General features: G+C 40.2%; 1 long non-coding RNA gene across 2 annotated transcripts in view; it reads right to left on the bottom strand.

Annotated features, from left to right (window-relative positions):
• LOC139012201 (uncharacterized) overlaps positions 1-18,723 on the bottom strand; it is a 67,934-nt gene that overhangs the window by 27,679 nt on the left and 21,532 nt on the right. For both annotated transcript variants that reach the window (XR_011471832.1, XR_011471831.1), the window contains exon 3: positions 4,472-4,621. This is a non-coding gene — a long non-coding RNA (uncharacterized lncRNA). The remainder of the gene's footprint in view (positions 1-4,471; positions 4,622-18,723) is intronic.

Here is an 18,723-nt window from a genome sequence, read left to right as displayed (position 1 = left end):
GGCTTGGTCCCTAGTGTGTGTGTGGGTGGGGGCATGCAGGAGGCAGCCAACCAATGATTCTCTCTCATTGTTGATGTTTCTGTCTCTCTCTTCCTCTCTGAAATCAATAATACACACACACACACACACACACACACACACACACACACACTAGGGGCCCAATTCACGAAATTTGTGCACTGAGGGGGGGCCCTCAGCCAAGCCTGCTCCCTCTCACATACTGGGAGTCCTCAGGGGATGTTCTACTGATGGCTTAGGCCCGCTCCCTGCTCCCCTTGGGGAGCGGGCCTAAGCCGCAGTCTGGCCTCCCTTGGTGGGAGGCGACCAGGCTGATCAGGGAAAGGCACCATCCCCATCACCCTGCTGCTGCAGCCACTGCCAGTCACCGCAGCCACCAAGGTGTTTTCATCAACACGGACTCCAGTCCCTTCACCATGAAAAAATGACAACTTTCTTTAGGCATTTTTAAGATGTGTCTTTCATAGGATATGACATTTATTTTTATTTTTATTTTTTTATCCTCACCTGAGGATATGTTTCCATTGATTTTTAGAGAATGTGGAAGAGAAATGGAAAGACAGAGAGAAACATCAAAGTGATTAGTTGCCTCCTGCATGAGTCCTGATGTGGGGCCCAGCCATCTTGTGGCTATTGGCGCGGCCATCTTTGCGACGGAGTGACGGAATGACAACTCATTTGCATAGCACTCTTTTATTAGATGGGATATATCACTTCTGCTGGGAGAAAACTGCCCCTCTAACTCCTACCCTGATCCCAGACAAGTTAGTTCCTCCCTGAATATCTCAGGTTCCTTTCAAGCTGCTGCCCCAGTGCTGGAGATTGAGGGAGTAAGTCGAAGTAAGTGTGTGTGCAGACCCTTTAAAGGGAACTGCCTGGAACTCCAGCAGTCACAATCCCCTCTAGCTTTTATAGCCAGAAGTGGGAACGTCTCTTCCCAGCACCAGAACCCTGGGCTGGGAGCCCTGGTGTGGGCCTGGGACCCCTTGCTCCTTAAGGAAACCTTCACAGCCAAGATATCTCTCCTGATTTTAAACCACCATATGTGGGTGTGGGACCAGACAATTCCCCAATTCCACCTATATCTCTGCCCCTCCTACCGGTCTCCATGTGCTTCTTCTTTAATTCTCAAGTTGAAGGACTTCCGTAAAGCTGGATTTCAGGTGGTTCTGAATGATGGTTGTTCTGTATTTTAGTTGTAAAATTTGATATGGTTATGGGAGTGTTTAAGTACATTTACCTATGCCATCATCTTGACCAGAAGCCTGCTCTTGCATTTGTATATGAATTTTGTTGTTGTTGTTGTTGTTAACCCTTACCCACTAATTTTTAGAGAGAGTGGAAGGGAGGGGGAGAGAAAGAAAGAAACATCAATGTGAGAGAGTCACATCAATTGGTTGCCTCACACACACACATAACCAACAAGGGCCGGGGATTGAGCCTGGAGCTAAGGTTATGTGGCCTTGACCAAAATAGAACCTTTAGTTATGGGCTGGCACTCTAACCATTGATCAAACTGGCTAGGGCTTATATGAACTTTAAAACCCAGGTATTTTGTTCTTCTGGAAACTTATTACTTACACTAGAGGTCCGGTGCATGAAATTCGTGCACAGAAGGGGGGTACCTCAGCCCGACCTGCACCCTCTCCACTCCGGGAGCCCTCAGGGGATGTCCTACTGATGGCTTGGGCCCACTCCCCATGGTTCTCTGCTCTCTGAGGGGCCTGCCTGCTCCACACCATGGCAATGGGCAAGCAGGCCCTGCTGGGTGCTGCCTGTGGGCCTCACTTGCCTGCTGGGCTCATGTTGCCGGGGTGACGCCACCAGCATCCTGCCCCAACACTATGGGCACCACCATCTTTGTCATGGAGTGACAGTTAATTTGCATATTACTCTTTTATTAGATAGGATGTTAGTCTTAGTTGTATCTTACAAGTTTTTGGTTTCAGTCATGATTTTCTTTATATATATGTGTATATATATCTCTATAATAATACAAGCTTAATATGCTAATTAGATTGGACATCCTTCCTTCCGCACAAAGCTGCAGTAGGCAGGGGCCACAGCAGAGGGGCAGAGACCCCCAGCTGCAGTGGTGGCAGGTAGGGGCTGGGGCCAAGGCCCTTGCATGAATTTCGTGCATCAGGCCCCTCTGTCTCTTTTTCCCTAAGATTTAAAAAAAAAAAAATCTCTCAGGTAACTAATTAGGGTTTCAACAGTGACCATCTTATCTTTTAAATTTTTAGTTTAAAACCTTTTAGTTCTAGATAGAAAGTTTTGGGTGGGGGGTCTCTCTTTTGTTACTGACTCTTCTTATGTTCTCTTATTACTATTTTATTTAATAATACCTTTACAGAGATATAATTTACATAACATAAAATTTGTCCTGTTAAACTGGAAAATGGCTTTAAGTAGATCCTCAGAATTATTCAACCATCTAATTTCAAGTATCTAATTTTGGAACATTTTCATAACCACCAAAAGAAAGTCTGTGCCCATTAGTTCTTGACAATTTCTTGATAAGCCTTCTTTCTTACATCTTCTTTTTTCATTTTAGCATAACAACCACTTTGCCTTGAACTATTTGCTTATTCAAAACTAAAGAGTATTTAGGTTACTTGTTATGATTCACCTTGTCTCTAGAGAAATCTTAAAACTTTTGCAGGGAAGTGGTCAATTATTTACGTAAAAGGCTTTTCTGCTCATCATTTAAAACACAAGTATTTCCTTTCTTTTAAGATTACCCAGGCTACATTGCAAAACCATACAGTAGCATTTAAATTTTATAAAGTGTTTGGGAGGGGGAAAAAACAAAATACAAAATACGCTTTGACTTCCTGATCCTGTATTCTTTTTGCCTCTTTTCTTTTTACATAAGAATTGCATTAATAAATGATTTGCAAAAGTATTGTGAGAAAAATTAGAAAAATAAATTTAAGCAAAGTGTATCTGTACTCAGTCCTGTATCAATAATGAATAAACCTCTTGCTCAACACATTTAAAAACTACTCTCAACTACACCCTAGAAGTTTCCTAGAAGTTTACGTCAGTGGAAGTTTTGCCAAGAACAAACAAAACAATGAGTTCAAACTTGGAGAGTATCCCACTCCTTAATTATTTACAAAACCTTTAGAAGAACTTTAACACTCTTTGTCATGTGGAAGCACAGAAGCAAAGCCTTACTTTCTGAAGGTAGGCAGGCCTGGGTTAGAATCCCACCCCACAGCTGTGTTGTCTTAGACAACAGGAAAAAACAGACCTCTAGTCTGTGGACCTCAGCTTCCTCATCTCTATACTTGTAACCTGATTTCTTCCAGACCTCACCAGCTGGCCAGGCAGGTGAGGTCACATTAACAAGGATGACACATACTTCCCTGGAACTGTTGCCTGCAGCTTACGCAGGATTTAGACTTTCCTGTAAAGTTCATGTGCCCAGGTGTGTCTCACAGGTGCTTACTTGCAAACAAATGAGCTCCACTCACACCATGGAGGGCACTGCTGCTCCTCCACACTGCACTGGGGCTCATATCAGCTCTCTGGCTCCCTGGGGCTCAGAACGGGCCCTGCTGCAGCTTCTCCATTGAATACAGACAGTAGTTGAGGGTCTCCACGTACTTGATATTATTCTGGTACTTGATTCTCAAAATCTCTGCCCTAATCTGAGTTTCTATCTGGCACTAAGCGCAGGAAGTCTATGCAAACCATCTCTAGAGATGTGGGTTTCCAGCCCCAGGGTGCATGAGAATTACTTGGTGAGTTGTTGAAAATGCAGACTACTGAACCATTCCCCATGCCCCACCCCCACCTCCCCCAGGTCTCTGAGTTGAACTGGTCATGTTGAAGGTCCACAGGCCACCTGGAAAGCACCTCTCTGGGGTATTGCTGGTTCAGATAGTGTCAGGCTGTCTGATGCATCCACATGTTCTCCAAGTCATTTCTGCACCTCCCCTCTTACAGCAAGGTGCTATCCACAGTCCAGTTAGCCTATGAAGGGTCAGTCTATAATCAGTAGCCCATGTGGCTCCAGCTCCCAGTTTATTCATCATGATAAAAATGTATTCAAGTAGTGAGTAGTTTGAGGTGTAAATGGACAGGGCCCTGTGTTATCATCTTAGTTCTCTTAACTTTTTTTCCCTTTATTCCCTAGATATTTCTATTCACTCTACTCATTTCTATTTAAAGTTCCCTTTAAATCTGCCCTCCCCCCTTTCCATTCAGGCAGCATCACCTTTTACCCAGACTATTGAAACCAACTCCAGATTCTTCTCTCCGCCTCTAACCCCTTCCTCACATTTGAAACCCAACCTCAAGACAGAGTGATCTATCAGAAATGCAAATCTGTCATCCCATTTCTCACCATCCGCTCATTTCCCCCCATAGTACTGTATTTAAAAAAAAACCCCTAATATATTAAAATGATAAAACAGGAGCTACTCAGCTGAAGAAGACTCACGAGATGGGTTGGTAGGAAGAGGAGGAACAGGCATCCATGCACCCACTCAGCCTTCCTGGATCTCCCCCATCTCTACAACAGCTCTGGCAGCAGCTCTGAGTAACCACGGAACCACTGGTCTCCATGAAACACAATTTGAAAACGACATCTCTAAAAGAGAAACACATAATCACCTGCATGGCAAAAAAGGTCTTCAGTAACCTAACCCCCACTCACCTCTCCAGCTTCATCTCCTCCCATTTATCCCTCAGAGACACCGTATGCTTTGTAACTGGGCTGACACTATGGTAGACACTCGTTACATGCAACTCTTTAAACTTAAATTACTTTAATTAAATCAAATTAAAAATGTAGTATTGTTGTCAACTAGCGACATCTAAACTGCTCAAGAGTCACTGTGGCAGTGGCAGCCACGATGGGCATCCCAGATAGAGAACATTTCCATCATGGCAGAAAGTCCTAGAGATATTAAACTAATAGCAGTTCCCCACACCCCATCACTTTCTCACAGCCTAGCCCTAGGGCCTTTGTACATCCTGTCCTCTCTATCTGGCATCTTTGCCTCTCTGTTTAGTAAGTTCCACGCATTCTTCAAGATTCTGTCCAAAGAAGCCTCCCCTTAGAGGCCTTCCCTGTACTTTCCAAGTTCCTGTCTGATTCAGGGGAAACTGGAGCACTGTTTCCTCTTGGATCCTTGGCACTCATTCTTTTAATATCGTACTTTTCACATGGTTTTATAATTATTTGCTTGGTTGTATATGTTTTATATTAGACTGACATTTTAACTCATCTTTATAACAAAAGCAATACATTATCTATTAAATTCATAAGTAAGTTGATAAAGAATGGAAAATAATCAGATGGTTATATATATATTTGGGTGAAAAATGACAAAGATCATGGGAATGGTAGATGTGGTGAGCAGCACAATGCCCACTCCCAAAGATGTCCAATCCTAATGGTCAGAGCCTATACCTTACATGGCAAAAGGGATGTGGCAGACGTTGATAAAGTTGAGGACTTTGAGATAGGGAGATTACTATGGGTTATTTAGGTGGGCCAGTGTAATGCTTAAAAGTGGAAAAGGGAGGCAGAAGAGAAGATTCTAGTACTATAATGTGAAAAGGATTCAACCTCCAGCTGCTGGCTTTGAATAGGAGGACGAAGGTCACGAGCCAAGGAATGTGAGTGGCCTCAAAAGTTGGAAAAGCATAAACAGATTCTCCCATAGAGCCTCCCAAAGGAACACAACCCGCTTTCCCCTTCTTTTAACCAACTGAGACCCATTTCAGACTGCTGACCTCCAGAACTGTACAATAATATATCTGTGTTGTTTGGAGCTGCTGTGCTTGTAGTAATTTGTTAGATCAATACAGTAGAATATTGAAGGGAAGGGTGTTAGTTCAAAAGGAAAATACAGTAGAGTTAGGAAGGGAAGGGTGTTAGTTCAGAAAGAAAATATGCTCAGCTAGGGGACTTCTAAGTGCTGGGCCCCTGGGGTCCAGTGAAGGGCAAAGACCCAGTGCAGCATAGCAGAGACATCATCATAGACCCCAAGGTGGGGAGGATGTGTCCTGGACTTGAACATGGTCCCCATGAGCTGGTGAGCTTAGTACAGACAGGAAGACAGAGTCTCTTGGCTGGCCCAGTGGTGCCAACACCTAGTCTAGACTTCATCCTCTTTCAGAGAACAGAAAAAGACCAAATACTTATTTAAAGCCCACAAGTATCTAGTACATTGCATGAATTAAGCAAATATTTACAGTGTCACATGTGAAAGACACAGGATAGCTTCATAAGCACAGTTGGCATTTTTTGTGCAGCACAAAGTTGTGTTATTACTGTATCTACACATGCAATGGAGATCACTCTGTTCAGAGAAGCTGTAAATATAGACCACCTATTTCCTAGTCAGAGTTTCAATATGAATTGAATCGTTTTCAGTGGTTTGATATTTTTAAAGCATCCATCTAACAACTACCTTCTTTTCCAAACCATTCCTTTGGATGCAAAGATGAAAAACCTAGTCACAGTCTAGCAATGAGGCCAGAGCTGTAAAGTGCTAGGGGGAGGTGTCCTGACAGAAATGAGGGCATGATAGTCACCATGGTCACCTCTACCCTGGGAGAAAATTTCCAGAGGAGGTAATGATTAAACCAAGTCTTGAAAAATAAGTAGCTGTCTGCTGGGTGAAGAAGGTGAGGCAGGGTTGGCTCTGGGAGTATAAAGGATATCCCCCTGAGTCACATTCTAGGTGTGGCTGATTCAGGAACCTGTAGCCATCCCACCCTGGGTAAGGTAAGAGTGCAAGTGAAGGGAGGGAGGGAGGTGAGGAGAGTGCTCTGTAAGGAAAGCCAGGAGAAGTCTGGGAGGGACCCTGTATCCCAGCCTGCAATCAAGACCCCCTGAAGGGTTTCAAGAAAGAAGCAACATGATTAAATTTGCAAGTTAGAAAAGACACAGTGGCAGTCATGCACTCAAGAGAAGGCTAGGTGGTAAGACGAGGCAATTCTGTCAGTGATACTGAAATTCACTGTAGATGAAGAGAAGTCACATGCTAGGGATGTTAACAAGGTGTAGCTAGATGGGGAAAAGCCTCAGAATTTGGTTATCAGGGAGAGCAAGGGAAAGGTTTCTGTCTGAATGACAGGAAGGTGAGGATACCACTGAGACAGGAAAAGCTTTATTGTGGACAGGTTGAGCCACAGGGTGCCAGTGTGCCCTGGCAGAGCCTCCAATTGGCAGTCAGATAGCCCGGGATTAGAGCTGCTGACTGGGGCGGCACTGATGAATAGGCATCAATGAAGCTACACTCGGCATAATAACAGTCAGCAGCCATGGCTTCTTCAGTGCTAGCAACTGTGAGAAGCCCTTTATACCCATTACTGAATTTAATCTTTACCACAGTCTTGTGGTGCGAACTACTATCACATTTTATAGCAGAAAGTCTAAAGCTTAGAGACGTTAAGTCACTTAATTTACCCACATCACAATGCTTACAAATGGTAGAGGTGGGATTCAAATATTTTTGAGTGATTATTCATACGTTGTGCAATTAAATCACAATGAAAGGATATAAATACCTTGAAAATTCACAAAGTAAAATAAAGTAAGTCCTGGAAATATAATGTACAGCATGGTAACTAGAATTAATAATACTGAAGAGTATATTTGCAAGTTGCTTAGATCTTAAAAGTTCTCATCACAAGAAAAACAATTGTAACTATGTGTGATGACAGTTGTTAACTAGACTTATTGTGGTGATCATTTCACAACATATACAATTATTAAATCACTATGTTGTATACAGAAATTAATATAATCTTGTATATCAATTATATCTCAAATTTTAAAAACCAGGCGTTGCACCTAATGCAAATACCATCTTAGGTAATGGAGAGTAGAGTTTCAAAGGCAGATTTTGAAATACATCTTTCATGTCCAGCATAAAATCTTCTTTACTCCCCAGAACTGTGTATGTAACCTCTAGCTGGGCATTGCATTTCTTTTTCTCCCCCACTACACAGTGTGCTACTTCAGGCAGAGGACCTTTCTCATGGGCCCTTATAGGTAGTCATAGTGCCTATCACAGAGCACCTACTAGGTACTGAATAAATATTTGTTGAGTATCTTTATTCATTCATTCAACAAATAGACGTTAAAGTGCCTCTATGCAGGGCACTGTGTGAGTCAGCAGGAGTACGACAAGAGGCCAAATATGCATGAACCTTTCCCTCATGGAACTTCCAGGTTACTACCAGCAGCACAGATATTAATCAAAATACCACAGAAACAGAATAATTACATTTGTGATTTGTCTAAAGGCAAGGTGCGTGCAGCTATGAATGCCTAATAAGGGCATGTACCTAACTGGGAGGTCCAAGAAGATGTCAATGGGGAAGTGATACTTTGAGCTGAAATCTGAAGAAGAATGGTGCTTAACCAAATGAGGCACCTGGGAAACGATACCAGGCAGCAGCAACAGCACATGCAAAGGTGCTGAGCCAGAATGGAAAAGGAAAGAAGGAATGATAAAAGATATCCAAATTGGAAAAGAAGATGTAAAACTGTCATTATTTGCAGATGACATGATACTATACATAGAAAACCCTAAAGACTCCATAAAAAAATTATTAGACTTAATAAATGAATTTGGCAATGTAGCAGGATACAAAATTAACACCAAGAAATCTATGGCATTTTTATATACCAACAGTGAACTTACAGAAAGAGAGACTAAAAAACAATCCCATTTACCATCACACCAAAAAAATTAAGATACCTAGGAATACACTTAACTAAGGAGGTAAAAGACCTGTACTCAGAAAACTACAGGACACTGAAAAAAGAGATAGAGGAAGGCATAAACAGATGGAAGAACATATCATGTTCATGGAGTGGTAGAATCAACATCATTAAAATGTCCATACTACCCAAAGCAATCTATAGATTCAATGTACTCTTTATTAAAATACCAACATCATATTTCACAGACCTAGAAAGAACTCTCCAAAAATTCATCTGGAATAAAAAAAGACCCCAAATAGCTGCAGCAATCCTGCGGAGCTGGTTGGGTCTTTAAAGGAAACAGATGGTGCACTCAAATTAATTTGAAGGGAAGTTACTAAGGCAATTACTTACAAAGGTAGGGGTACTGTGTAGAAAAATAAGTTCATGCAGTGCTACATTGGTCAAAGCTAACTGGAAGTCAGAAGGCAAAGGAGGCTGGAGGTAGAGATCATACAGAGCACAGAACATTGGCAGAATGGAGCAAGGGAGCCAAGGTGAAGGGAAAACCAAAGATATCCACACAGTGGGGCTCATTTAATTCTCCTTTTAAATCAGTAAATTATGTTATTTATACAAGTTTGTATGTATGATACATTTTACCGCTCAAAAATGGGGAAAAGCACAATAAAAATAATGGGATTTTTTTTCATCTTAAAAAATTACTTTACAGATGTTTCAAACAGAGAAATGAGGAGCAAGGAAAGTAAGAAACATCAAAATGACTAGTAATAGGCATTATTTTTCCTTTGCTGTTAGCCAACTCCTTTACTTCTATTTTCCCTCATTTGCAGAAAGGACCACTAAAAATTTTAAGTTGTCATAATCTCATTTTTATCAGATCATCTAGTCAAGAAATAAAGCTGATTTTCAAGTTTCTCACAGAAATAACTGGTCATTTTCAGGAAGGACAGTTTACTGCCTCATAAGTGGTATTCTGGGAATAAGTTAATCCCATTTACTGAGAAAATAACATATAAATAAAAATTAAATAAACAGAAAAGGAGTTTAAACACAATAAAAGAAGTTCAGTGATCATAAGATAGTGATTTAAAAATTTTTCAACACTCTCTATTATAACACAACTAGAGGCCTGATGCACGAAATTTGTGCAAGAGTAGGCCTTCCTTCCCCCAGCTGCTGGCACTGGCTTCCCTCTGGCACCCGGGACCTGGGCTTCCCTCGCAGCCCTGGCTTCATCTGGAAGGTCGTCCAGAAGGATGTCTGGTCTAATTAGCATATTATGCTTTTATTATTATAGATTATATACAGAAGCATAATTAAGCAGTAGTAATAACTAAGATAGTAATAGCAATAACCAAAAATTACTGAGTGCTCCATATACATATTAAGTCATTTAATCATTACTGGAAATCTATAGGGTAGAATCATTAGTATCCTTTTACAGATGAGGAAATTGAGCATAAAGAAATCAAATCACCTGACAGTGGAGCTAAAGCTTATGTTCTTTACAACTGTGTCCAAGGATTTGCTTCAGTTGAGGTGTGGTGATGCCTAGCCAGAGCCCCATCCCTGCCTTCTTCCCTCCTAGCAATGGGGCACCCCTCAAGAGAGACTGTGGAATCCCTAGGTCTACACAAAACACAATTTGAAATCTACCAACTTAGAGAGTGGGAAACACATAAGAATATTTGGGGGAATATTAGAATTGAGTATTTCAGTTAATATAAGTTTCCTTAAAACTAAGAAAAACTGGGAAATGCCATGGTTTAGATCAGGAGTTCTTATACTTTGTAGTTCATGAAGACACTAAAATCAAAGGTAAACTCTTGTGCATATAGGTCATCTAAATGTCCCAGATGTCTTTGCCTGTGAAATCAAATTTCCTTTCAATGTCCAGTCACAAAGGCTTGGGTGTCCATGTCACCCAGCATGCTTGGCTAAGCAAAGTCCAGTTTTTTCTAGCTGCCTGGAAAAAGGAATCTGGGAATCTACAGGCAATCCTACATGTGTCACAGATCAGCCTGGTTGTGGCATGCCACTTCAACCAGAATTGTGACTCTAGAATGTAGTTCTTCCCTTCTGCAGATCACCTCTTGTCATTATAACAAAAGGGTAATATGCTAATTAGACTCGATGTCTTCCAGACATCATTCCAAACATCCTTCCTGACGAAGCCAGGGCCAGAGGGAAGCTATCCTGGGTCCTGGGTGCCTGCAGGCGGCCCGAGGCAAGCCAGCCCGGGTCCCAGATGCCTGTGGGCGACCCAAGGGAAGCCAGCCTGGGTCCCAGGTGCCAGAGGGAAGCCGGTGCTGGCAGCCAGGGGAAGGAAGGTCTACTCTTGCACAAATTTTCATGCATTGGGCCTCTAGTCTATACATATAAAAGGCTAATATGCGAAGTGTCCCCACGGGAGTTCCACCAGGAGTTCTGTCACTTGCTATGATGTGCGCTGACCACCAAGGGGTGGTGTAAAATGAAGGAAGGCCCCAGCCGACAGCCAGAAGGCCCCCATCAGCCCTGATCGCCAGCCAGGCCTAGGGACCATACCTGTGTGTGAATTTCGTGCACCGGGCCTCTAATATAAGAATAATTGATTACTGGGATCCTTATCTTAAGGAACTGGGTAGCATTATAACAATGCAAAACATTCTTTAAGGCCACAGACTTTGAAATCAAACAGACCTGAGTTTGAATTCTATGGTTTGAGTTATTAGCTGCGGACAAGTTGTTTCAGTTGGATTCGGTTTCCTCATCTATAATGGGAAGATTATAATATCCATTTAGCAAGATTATATTGAGAATGAAATTCATTAACGCATGTGCCTGAAACATACAATGTACTCTCTGAATGGTAGGTCTTGCTAGATTATTAATCTTTGCAATGGAGGCATCCAAAATGGTGCAGAGATCTTAATTTCATAGGACCATTTCTTTTAGCATCAACATCCAAGAAGGCCAAAGGCAGCAATAAAGCTACATTAGTAAAGGACATTTTAATTTTACAGAGTTACACTAATTCAGACCAGATAGTTTAATTTATGGTGACCTAATATGATAAAAGGCTAGAATTGAAATCTCACAAAGGGCAAATGGTTAATATTTTACTTACACTGTTGTCAAACATCAGTTACATCAGCTGCATTTTTTTTTTTTTTGCATGAATTAATTAGGTCAACTCCAAACTGAACTTTCTGGTGACTTCATAGAATACAAGTATTCTTTGTTGTTTACTGAGACTGGATCCACAGATTTGAAGTACCAGATGTGCACATGGAAAACTTTACTCCTTATTTGGAAATTATGGAGTAGTTTTGCTTGTCAAATAAATGGGGACTTATTCTACTCTTGCAAGGAGGTGGAAAACAAGGGTAGTGAAAATTCTCTCCTGGAGAACACTTCTCCTTTTTCTTCCTAAAATATCAGCAAGAACGACATGTACATTTTCTTTAACATGGGTGAGAGACAGCTTTCGCTTCACAATCAAAACTTCTGTATTCAATTTTGCAAAGCTCATTCACAAACAATTGGTGGTATTTTGGTCAAAATTGGGAAGTTAAAAATTTTTTGAAATGACATCCCAAACAAGTACTAATTGTGTTAAAAGATTTGGCTCACATTGACCTGAAGTAATCTTTTCTTTTCTCCAATCAAAGCGTAACAGCTGTAGTGATAGGAAACAATGCTGTCATAGGGGCATATAGCCTACTCTAATTGCTCATCCAAATTAACATTTATTTAGTGGTTATTTACTAAGTGGTTATTATATGTAAAGTCATACTATTTTAAGTGCACTGTATTATATGTTTCTATTTATAATTTTCAACTGTGATTATTCCTCATAATGAACTTGGAAGGTAGGTGAGACAGTTCAGATCAATGCGGCTGCAAACATAGCTTAAGCATCTACTATCTGTAAGGAATAAAGATGCATAAGGTGTTCTAGTTCTTCACAAGATGATGTACTAATGTTGATGCCATCACTCCACCACTGGGCCCCAAAAGGACATAGTGAAGACCAGCTGCCTTCCCATCCTTGTCCCTCAGCCCAGCAGAGGCTACCCCTGGGAGCTAGGAATTGACAACCCAGGAGGCAGCTTTTGGGACAGAGCAATGCCGGGCTGATGTCCCAGGAGGTCACCTGAGAGATGAGGTCATGGGAATTGGGAACACAATAAACAGAATCTCACATCAGAACTCTCCATGCTGAGGAAAATCTCCCCGTGCTCACTCCTTAAATGCACTTGGAAGGGCAAAAGCTAGGAACTGAGCCCTTGTCCCCTTCCCAGGTGCACACAACCAGCTAAAGGCAAATAAGTAACAAAAGGGCTGATGAGCCTGAAGCCCTTCTCCCCAGTTGATTGGTACATGTATAATTTATATCTTCTTGAGCTAAAGTTTCTTTTCCCATGTGTAATGCCCTTCTTTTGACTCTTAAGATGTTTGTTACTTTAAATTCTTACTTAACCTAAAATTGCTACTGTTGGATTCATGTTTTCCTGGCATATGTCTTTCCATTTATTCCTTTCAACTTTTCTATATTCTTTTTTTCTACAAAATTTGTGCATTTCGATAAATAAGTTTGAGCCTTTTAAATAGAATATAATTACTACTGTATTAGGACTTCTTCTGTGATTGTATTTTATATTTTCCATTGACCATACTTTCTGGTGTTTTTTTTCCCCCTGTTATACTTTTCATTAGATAGTTCAAACTTCCTTGTCTTAAATTTACACATTTTAAATCTGTCCAGTGAACACCTTTTATTTACTAGTATGCATATTTGTGTTTATGTTTATTTTTTCTCTTTCAATTTTCTTGCCCTAGCTGGTTTGGCTCAGTGGAAAGAGCATAGGCTTGGGAACTGAAGGGTCCTGGGTTCGATTCCGATCAAGGGCATGTATCTCAGTTGCAGGCTCAATCCCTGGCCCTGGTGGGCATGTTCAAAGGCAAACAATCAACGGGTCTCTCATATTGATGTTTCTGTCTTTCCCCCTCTCCTTCACTATCTCTAAAAATCAATGGGAAAATATCCTCAAATGAAGATTAACAAAAAAATTTTTTTTTTCTTGTCAAGATCTATTGTTTTCCTTGAACAGGTCACTCTTATCACCTCTGGTTCTACTCCCTATATTCTACTTCTTCTCATCACATTAGTTTTACCATAAAGTTAACAGAAAAAAAATGTAGCAGAATATTTTTGCAGACTTCAGAGAAGAAGGAATAATTTAAATGTGACCCAAATGCTAAAAGTCATAAGGTTTTTGTTTTTTTTTTTTTAAAAAAAGATAAACTAACTTACAGTAAAATTCAGGATTTCTTGCCAACAAAGAATACCACAGACAAGATAAACTTATTGGTGACAGATTGGGAGAAAATATTTGTGATACCTAAAGTCCGAAAGGGATTTATGTCTAGAATAGAGAAGGAATATATATGAATCAACAAAAGACAGAAAACACAATAGAAGAATGAACAAAGGATAAATGCAATTTATATACAAGAAATACAAAATGCTAACAAGTATAAAAACATGCTCAACTTTGTCATAAATTGGAGAAATGAAACAAAATTAAACTTTATGTAAATTGAGATAAACGAAGCATCAGAAAGACAAAAAGGCAATCAAAAAAATGTTAGATTTTAGTAAAAACAGAGGGAAATGAGAATGATTATGCACTTCAGGAAGGACTGTAGTGTTTTAGAAATTTAGGAGAGTACTCCAGTAGTCCTCAGCAGATGAACAGACCATGTAAAGGTAATCCTACTCCTGGGTGTATTCCTAGAGTGGCCTCCACTCAAAGCAGGAAGCTAAAGGCAATACAGTTGTATTTGTTACAATGAAGAAATAAAGGATGAATGAAGAACCAGTACTTATGAACCAGGGAAAAGAACATTAATTATACTTAAGTATGTATATTTCTTTAATTCTTGTTCTAATTATAATTTTTAACCATAGTGACCAATAATCATGCTCATACTCAAGGCTTTATGATTTCTTAGAAACACATGTCCGGAAAAAGGCAGAACTTTTATGTGAATCTGAGCTCTAATGTGATGCCTCCTCATTTGGACCATTAACCAAGGCACAACTGGTTCCGGTACACCATCCTCATTTCAATATACATGTATTCCCAGCACTGAGCTGGTAAATTCTAGCCAACACATAGTGATAGCAATGGTCATGGCCAGTCAGGATAGTTTACAAGCAAAAAAGAACTTCCAAGAAGCCACCACAGTTCTATGGTTTGACGAATGCACACTGTAAGAACAAGGAGTCCCATATTGCCATCCCCAGCTAGATAGGGAACGCAATCATTGCCAACTCGCTTCACTTTCAGTGACTATAGTGGGTGTCCCATGTCCCAATCAGCCACTTCTAGCAGGAAGGAAGTTTTCACAAGGCGTCCTGTGAAAAACTTTTTTGTTTTTTTAAATCATGACCAAAAACCTATGTCCTCAGGATAATGAATCAATAAAGACTTCTTTAGTGGCCCACAGAACATTTATTTGGGACATTTTTCCAAAATCTAAACCTCTTATCTTTTGGAATGAAAAAGTTAAGAAAGTCTGAATAAGAGCACTTTTAGTCTTTCTTTCTCAATAACTATGGCTGATTTTAAAACAAAAAAGTTCTCCCTAATAAGTCTTTCTAGCAAATAATCTATAGTAATAAAGGGGTAATATGCTAATTAGACTAGACATCCTTCCGGACATCATTCCAGATATCCTTCCGGACAAAGGCGGGGCTGGAGGGAAGCCACTAGGGTCCTGGGTGCCTGCCGGCCACCGGAGGGAAGTGTGGGTCTTGGTTGCCAGAGTAAAACCGGTGCCAGCAGCCAGGGGAAGGAAGGCCTACTCTTGCACAAATTTTTGTGCATCAGGCCTCTAGTAGAGAATAAAACCATCCTCCAATTTTTGATAAATGAGCATTCATTGTAAGGATTAGAGGTAAAGAGGACAAGAAAAGTGTGTGTTCTGGTCTCTACAGTAAGAAAGGACTACCAATCTAAAAGCACTTCTCATTCTATTGTAAACAGAAAGAACAGCTGACAACAATTTAGAAACATGCTAGTTATTCTCAATACCCAGAAATTCCCATTTTAAAACAATGCTTTAGGTTACTCAGAAGTGTTCAACTCCTTATAATAACAGAGAAATTTCTCAAATGGTCAGCATAAATACAGAACATTGTGCAACTTCCCTTCAACCAAACCACAAACAGTCTCAGCATAAACAGTGATGCCCTTAAAATGGAGCAATTGAAAAGAATAGATTCAAAGTTGGGACTATGGAAAAAGGACAATTTTTTTTGAAATGTAGCTTTATGTATTTTCTGATAGAGTACTTCTTCCCATAAATTATAGAGATAAAGAACAGTAGTTAATTAATGTTTATTATGCACACAACACTATATTATTTTATGTGGCTTATCTCATATATTCTTCCAAAAATTCTATGAAAAAGACATTATTATTATTACCCTCTTTTCACAGGCAAGGAAAATAAGGCTTGATTGGTTGCATAGTTAATAAATGAATTGACCAAAAATCAAAATCAGATTTGTCTGATTCCAGAATCAGTGCTTCTATTTATTTCCTTTTTTAGCAAATTCTCTTTCCCACTAATTATAGGTATTTTCAAATAACAGGTCCAAAGCCCTTTCTCTTTCCACTACATATATTCTTTCATTTATTTTAACTGTTGCCTTTAACTAATTCCGCCAAAATTAGTACCTTAGAATCAGGACACTTCTTACCTGTAAAACTTTGCAGATTGGTGAGGTCTGACTTATTCTGCACCATTCCTCTGTGTTTCCTTAAATTCTAGCTGGGGGTGTCTATTCTAAATGTCTCACTCTAAACTCAACAGGTAATTGTGTAAGTATATACAAGCATTTTTATTTTTAATTTTAAATCTTTATTATTGAAAGTATTACATATGTCCTCCCCCCCCCCCCCCCATTGGCCACTTCTAACCCACACCCACCCCCAGCCCCAGGCCTTCACTACACAATTGTCTATGTCTTTGGGTTATGCATATACTAGTATGCATATAAGTTCTCTGGTTGATCTCATCCCACCCACCTACCCACCCACCCCTGCCTTCCCTCTGAGATTCAACAGTCTGTTCCATGGTTCTATGCCTCTGGATCTATTTTGTTAATGAATTTATTTTGCTTCATTAGATTCCACATATCACATTACAATAGCTAAGATCTGTGTGGATAAAAAAGCTGTGGTACATTTACACCATGGAATACTATGCAGCAGTAAAAACAGAAGGATCTCTTACCCTTTGAGACAGAATGAAGAGGACCTGGAAAATATTATGCTAAGTGAAATAAGCCAATCAGAGATAGAGAAGCATTTAATTTTAATTTTATTTTTTGGTCCTCAATTGTTTTGGTTGTTTTTTAGACCTAGAAAGAACTACATTTAAATGATCCCTAATGTCTAAACTGTATAGTTCTGTGATTCTATATATAGGACAAAAATCATCACATTATTCTCCAAACCTCTCCTTCTGAATTTGCCTATGTCTCTGAATAGACATTTGAGCAGAGGCCTAAAGGAAAGGAGGAAAGGAGCCACTTAGATCTCTAGGACGGAGCAAGTCAAGCAGAGCAAACAGGATGTGAGGTTCAGCCTGACTGGCATGTTGAAGAAACTCTCAGAAGCTATTATAGCTGGAGCCGAGTAAACAAGAGCAAGAGCAAGAGAAGATGAGGTCAGAGAAGGGCCAGCTCATGGACTAGGCTCTGTGCTTAGAGTGGCCATGTACTTTGTTGAATGCTCTGAGGTCGGCACCTCGGAATTATTATTTTTAACAAGGAGCTCTGCATTTTCATTTCGTACCAGGCCTTGCAAATCATGTATCTGGTCCTGGGTCAGAGCAGTAGCAAGACTTGATTGCTGTAGTGTGTTGTAGCCATTAAGCCTTGTAAGGAGCCTCTGAATGAGATAAGAAGCCACTGAAGGATGCTAAATGGAAGAATAACAAGATCTGACTGTTTTTCTTTCAAATCACTGCTTTTAGGGCAGGTCTAAGGGATCTAGGGTGAAAACTGGGAGACCCAAAACAATCTAGTTGGAGATAATGGTGATTCGGCCCATACTGGTAGCAGTAGAGGCAGGGAGAAATGGTCAGATTCTAGGCATATTTTGAAGGTAAAGCCAAAAGCATATGGTGATGGATATGATGTAAAGGTGAGAGAAAGAGAAGTCAGAGATGATTTCAGGGTTCAGGGCCTGAGCATTGGGAAGAAGAGAGGCAGATTAAAGGAGACTCCAGCCTGGGGTTGTGGCGGCCAGGAGTTTGGTTGTGCATATGCTGAGCTTGAGATGCTTGTTTATTTATTTACTCTGTTTTAATAGGTGTGTGAGGTTATATTTTATTAGAAAGCATTAGTCCGTGGCCCAATTTAATCAGTGTTGGTATTTTTCAATCTCCCATGCTTCTTAAGTTAAGAGAGACTGAATTACTTCATCAAATCAGGTGCTGAGTAGGTAGTTAGATATAAAAGTGTGGGATTCAAGTAAAAGGTTCAAGCTAGAGATACAAGTATTCAGAGGTGGAGATGAGGAGGAACCAATAAAGGAGAATAAGGAGAGGCAGTGTTAAGAAGGAGACTCAGGAAGGTGCATCCTTAGATTAAGAGAAAAAGAAGGGAGTGTCTAGTGTGTCCAAGGGACTTATATCAATATTCCTGATAAATAAAATGTGCTGGAGAATTAATTTACTGGCCATTGGATTTTTCAAGAGAGAGATTTTGTAAAATGCTGTTTCACTTTGCTATTGAGATCCTCGCCTATCATTTAAATGTAAGACTTCAAGCATATCAACTCCTTACTTACCTTCATACCGATACTTAGATTCTCCTTTTATTATATCCATCATTTCATTTTAAAAAAAATCATATCCAGCCTTTACCAATAGCACAACCTAATTCAGGCCCCTGTTACCTCAGGACTAGATTGCTGAGTGCCCTGCTAAACTGTCCA

This window comes from Myotis yumanensis, unplaced genomic scaffold (assembly GCF_028538775.1).
Source record: "Myotis yumanensis isolate MYYU_CA2020_CCGP unplaced genomic scaffold, mMyoYum1.0.hap1 SCAF_6, whole genome shotgun sequence".
Taxonomy (NCBI): domain Eukaryota; kingdom Metazoa; phylum Chordata; class Mammalia; order Chiroptera; family Vespertilionidae; genus Myotis; species Myotis yumanensis.
Note: the sequence above shows the minus strand (reverse complement) of the source record. Positions and strands in the feature narration are given on the sequence as shown.